Source organism: Strix aluco, chromosome Z, assembly GCF_031877795.1.
Source record: "Strix aluco isolate bStrAlu1 chromosome Z, bStrAlu1.hap1, whole genome shotgun sequence".
In the NCBI taxonomy this organism is placed as follows: Eukaryota; Metazoa; Chordata; class Aves; order Strigiformes; family Strigidae; genus Strix; species Strix aluco.
In genome coordinates, this window is record NC_133971.1 from 31,015,067 (window position 1) to 31,021,066 (window position 6,000).

Consider the following 6,000-nt stretch of genomic DNA (forward strand, 5'->3'; position numbering starts at 1 on the left):
GTTTGGAAAGAGAATAGCAAAGGGTGATGTTCAACAGTAAAGGCTGGTTCTGCTATGGGTGAAAGGCTAGATCAGGCTGGAAGCTGACTCTGCTGGGCTAGGGTTTCAGGGAGGATTAGCATGCTTTGTTGAGCTAGTGAAAGACCTAGAATTAGACTGATGTGATCCATACTAATATTGTCTTCTTACAGATTTATAAATTATTGACACATGTCATTAGGCCTAGGTTTAGACCTGGAAGTGGTTTCCTGACATGCGCTATTGCTAGTGTTCCCACTTACAGTGACTGATGTACTAGGATTATAGTTATATTAATCTAGGAAGAAAGTTTTGGACTGATGAGCTAGGGTTAGTGCTGCCTTATTGGGAGCTGTTATATGAGTTAGGGTTAATGTTGTTGTTTTGGTTGACCAGACCCAGTTGACCTACAGTCATACCTGGATTCACAAGGATTTCCGATTTGGGTTAAATATGGTGCCATCATGTCAAGTTTGGAGAAGAATTGGAATTTGAAACTCTGTAAATTGACAAGGTGAGTCAACTTACAGACGACTTACGGTGAGATCGTGGGACAGCTTCAGTCCTGCAGCGATTACTTCACAGAGAAATGGTGGTATCTTAGGTAGTAAGGCTCCAACCTACCTGAAGATTTTTAAAGGAAAAGTGACACTTCAAATTCAGACTGTAAACGAAACAGAAGTCAGTGGAAATAATGATTTTCTAGTGAGAAATGTTACGCCACAAAGAAATTATGGGATTCTGGGTCCAGCTTAATTTTCCAGATTGATCTAGAGTTAGTTGATCCAGTTTGATGTAGCAAAGCCATCAGTCATGCAACTACCTTCCATATAAAATTATCTTACATGTCTTGGCAAGGTACAGAAATTAAAAAAACATACAGAATACTACTGTTGTATGATAATCTGAAAATAAAGACCACCCTTTACCCCTCAACTTCTGCTCATTAGAAACCAACTTGCCAGCCTAAAAATGATTCAAATTTTTCTGAAGCTTTAATTTGTCCTTGTGGGACACTGTACCTGAACTCATACAGTTGTTATTTTCTCACTTTTTTCACCTGTTGTCTTTAGCCCTGAACAAGTCAACCCTTCTAGTCTTCTCAGACAGGTTCTCTATTCTGTAGACTATCCCAGAAACAGTATTCTGTATCTATCCCTAGTTAAACTACGCTGTCCTGATGATGTTAAACAGTATTTTAGATAAGATTTCATATGAGGTTTGTACAAATGGGGTCTCTATTTGAGTCCTTTTGCATGTATGGAAAAACAACTCTAGATTTATGTGGTAAAAATATTCCTTCGCAAACTTCGGAAACTTTTCCTGAGGGGTGTGAATGACAAGGCTTCCACACATCTTTTTTGGTTAATATAACCACTTAAAAGATTATTTTCTGATTTGTTTCTTTAAAAGTCAGCTGAAAAACTGTTGAAGTACACTTTTCTCTGCACTACCAGGAGTGCAGAAGAATGCAGGAGTCCTCTGTTACATAAAACAGCAATTGTGCAAGAAATCTACAATAGCTTACACCAAATAAATTTTTAAACTTTATTGAAAAATAACATTAGCATTGGATATTGCAACACCCATATAATTACATTTACCTTGATGTTTCTGCTATTAACCTGTTTTTGTAGGTTTATTATTTTGCAATAAAAATTCTCATTGTGATTATTTTTCACATACTCTCAAATCAGAAATATTTTTCCACATTTCAGCCACCTCACTAATTAAAATACAGTTCGTCACAGTGTTGAAGGTGAGATGAGTTGTTTTAATTGATTATGCAAGAGTTGAATGGCATACCTAGAGATTTCAGAAACATGAAGGAGATCATAAAAGATTTTAGAGTGATCAGTTCCATTCAATTTTACAGGATGCAGTTCTTCAATCTAAAGATCTGGAGTGATCTTTTAAAACAGTTGGGAAACTGAAGCTGAAACCCCTGCCATTCTGCATGTCCCATATATAATAAATCTAGCTGTAAAGTTCTGCCACTTCATTAATCCAACCTTAGTGAAATGAAAGGAGATGAACTATAGATTTGCCACTTCTGAAACTTCAATACAAATGTTCTACTGGTTTTCAAGGAGCAATTTTATCAAAATCTAAGTCAAGACAGCTTTATAAATGCTCTACTGATTTTAAATGAGTTTTTCTAGAAAGCTTGGTTCAGATGCAACATAAATTTTACTTTGCAATTAACGGAAGACTTCACAACTGCTAGTTTGTGATTCCCTGGAAAAGTTCAATTAAAACCAATGGAAGACTTGATTCGCTATACTTTCATGAATTTTACATGAGCCGTTTCCAGTTGCTAATCCTCCAGATTCAGTTACGGTATCACAACAGTCTCTCTTCTACCTGTGCAATGCCAACAACAGTGACACGCACCCTGCTGGTAACACAGGATGCTCACCTGAAGCAAAAAATGTAGTAGAGCAATAAAAATCAATTACGCTAATCATACAGGTTCAGATGGAAATAGAAAGATGGGATTATAAGGAAAGTTAATGTTTTTTTATAAATTCTGCAATTGAACAGTAGCTTACAGTAAAGTTCAAGTTTTAGTCACATCAGGACTCTATTAGTTGCTATCATACTTACATATTTATTTTGCTAGCCTGAGCTAGCTCATAAGATCACCAGCTACAAATTCAAATAGCTTTAATTCTCACCAACAACAGAGTGACATTATTTGGAAACACAGCAACTTATTTATCCTAACTCTAGGCCTACCACAATGAAGGCTGTAGCTTCAGGAAAGGTTTTTAATTTTACCTTTTAAAATTTTATAACTTTGCAAAGTACCCTGTCACATTGAGAAAAATGTAAGAAAATATCATTAAGAAGTGCGAGAAAAGAGTCTCACAAATCTAAAACCATGGAGAGAAAACACACAGACCTCTAAAAAAACCCAAGGCTTTGGTGCTTTTCCTTCTAATTAAGACAAGTTTTGAGGACTGGATATGACTCTAGGATAAGACTGTGTTTACAGCTCTCTGTCTTTTACAGAGAAATACCAGGTACATGAAGGATAATGGTCATACGGAAAGCATTAAATGGCCCCATACATCATCCTTTCATATCCTCTCAAAAATAACAGAGGCTCAAACTTGCAGAGGCTGTCACTTCTGAGTCAGAGAAAGAACGGACAACAGGACATAAACTAGATATGTCTATCTCCTTTTACCTAATAAAATGTGAGTATTTTTGACTGGGTCTACTCTTGATTTTCTAACTTCTATGCTTACACAATGAGTTCATCCTTAATACCTAAAAACTCACAGTTGACTAAGTATTAGTAACATTACTTGACATTTAAATTTCTCAAGCACTTATTAAATAATTTAACATTTATCTGCCTTGCTATAGAAGACTGGTTTTATCATACACATAGAATATTTCTCTATATTATAACTATAAACTATAGAACTATAAATACTATATATAGGGAATGCAATACAGTTAGATCTGGACATAATACCACAGAATTTATAAATGAAACCTTGAAAGAAAACATGTCTCATTACCCATTTCAGTAGTGTAAGATTTGAAACACAATTTTAATACAATAATTCTTGATAAAATCACTGCATTTCCATCAAAAAATCAACTGCTCTTACACGTTGTAATATATCATACTGATATCTAAATTGAAATGAAAAATTCAAACTAAGAAAAAAATCTCAAATCATATATGGAGAAAAGGCTGTTATCTCATTAAGTGTTACTTTTCACTGTAAAAATTACTGACATCTGAAATAATTAAGGATGACAACTTTATTAACATGAATTAGCTAGCTTTTAAAAGACAAAAGTATATACTGAGTTAAATTCATTCTTAAAGAAACTTTTCTAGAATCAACAGAATTACATGAGGAAACTGTGGACTTTTGATTTAGCTCTGGTTGGGGATTATTAGAATGATGCAATATCCTTACTTCTTTTTACCTTTTTCACATTAGCTACTGTATAAAATTATATAAATACACATTATATAAAGTATAATTTAAGGCTTACTTTACTTCACTGAGCTCTAAGTACATCACTCCATGAACAGGTACAATGTATTAAAGAAACAGGCAGCATCTGCTCCAGGCTGTATGGTCCTCAGGACAGGGATTTTCTCACTGCAAATAAAAACAAATATAGGTGGCCTGTTTTATAATATGTTTCAAAATATTTCTTAGTCAGGGCAAAACACTCACTGCTCTGTTGCCCTGAACGCTTACCCTGCTTAGGGTAAGTCTCATTCTAGCTGCCATAGAACCCACACTTTCTAACACCTCAACCCTTCTGGCAGAAGAAAAATTGCTACATATAAAATCTTTAATAAGGCAGAGTTGTTAGCAGTTCTGTTCCTATCATAATCAAATAAAAGTATTTATGTTATGAACTCTTACTGTCACAACTTTTCTGTCTTTCATAGCTCTCCTTACATGATGGAAAGAACAGTCAGCTCTACATATAGGATACCATTCTTATGCATGCTTGCTGCATTATCTGCATTTGGTTTTGCTCTCTTCATCAAGTTTAAATAAGGTTAATTAAGTCAGCCACCCTTGTTTTCTCTCTCAGTATGTTTCCACCGGAATAGTGAAGTGCTAAGGCTTGGACAACTCGGCCCAAGCCAGAGTTGACCTATAGATGAATCCTGTATATTTTATAACTGATAAGCATTGTGCTAATAGGTATTATACTAAGTTATAACAAACCACCTATTCTGATGTAAAAGGTGGAAGTATTGAAGCCTGAGCAACGGGCCCTGAGCCAAAGCTGCTACCTCAGTATGTAATCATTAGTGAAATATGCATGGAAGATGTAGCTCTCTTGAATGTATCTTTATCTTTCTTTGTGTGTGGATAAAATAACAGGGCCATGGAGACAGTCGTCTGGCACTGTGGCCTGATGTGAGACGTTGCGCCTAATCCAATTAGATAAGCAGAGGAACTCCCTTAGCTTCTCCCTTGAGCCCTGGCCAGGCTCTGGGGGAATCTAATGTGAGATTGAAAACAGATATTTCCGCTTAAAACAAAGGTGCCAGCTATTCTGGTTTGCTGATTTTTGGGTATATAAGGCTGGACGCGCTCACAGCGACTTTGGATGCCTCACCTACGGGTGGACGCACCGCGTAGGATTTCCCACTTGCCGGGACAGGCTCTCCAAATCCTCGCTGTAACCGGGGCTCCCCAGCGACTGCAGATCTGGGTGATGGTAACGTATGCAAGTGGTGATGGATCTTTCTTAATCACTACTCTCTCTCTCATGAAGTAATGATTTGATGCATTACCCTGTATTTTCCTGTTTAAGTGCACTATTCTGTCCTTTCTTACTGTATGTTTTCTGTATTATTCTGTTATATTATTTAGTTATTTCTAGTAAAATACGCCTGTTCTTTTCACTCTGGTGTCTGAGTTTAATTGATATCCCTAATCAGCAAAACAAATAGTCACATTGACTTCATGGGAGTCAAGTGACACATTTCTACTAAGTTCAGTCGACGGACAATTTCAGTTTGCTTCTTCTCTTCCCCTTCTCTGGAAGGCACATCAGCACATCTGAGCAAAACAGTAATGAAACATCCACCCAGGTTATTACATTGCCTACAAGTCATTAAAACGCTCACTAGAAAAATAAGCCTGTAGAATGATTTCCTGTCTTTTCCTTCCTGGCTTGCTGCTCCTCTTGCACAGCCACTCCTCGAAACCCAGTGGCACACGTTTCCCTCTTCTGCTGGCTTCTTCCTTTGCTGTGTATTATGCTTCCATTCTTCCAACTCCTCCTCATGTGTCCTACACATTTGGTTCTTTGTCAAGCTCATCTCTGGCTCCTTCTGTCTATTCCCATGACTTTATCCACATTAAGGCCATTCAATCAAGAGGTCTCCTATTGACAAACATGAAATAAATAAGACAATCTCCAGAATTTTTAAGAATTCAGACAGAATTTCAAATACCAGAACAAACATAATCTCAAGCA

At 36.6% G+C, this 6,000-nt stretch overlaps 1 long non-coding RNA gene across 1 annotated transcript; it reads left to right on the forward strand.

Moving 5' to 3' along the window:
* The first annotated feature begins 448 nt into the window (after positions 1-448).
* LOC141918290 (uncharacterized) lies at positions 449-4,544 on the forward strand. Its single transcript, XR_012621650.1, has 3 exons — positions 449-532; positions 3,034-3,221; positions 4,451-4,544. It is a non-coding gene; the product is annotated as an uncharacterized LOC141918290 (long non-coding RNA).
* Positions 4,545-6,000: the final 1,456 nt, after the last annotated feature.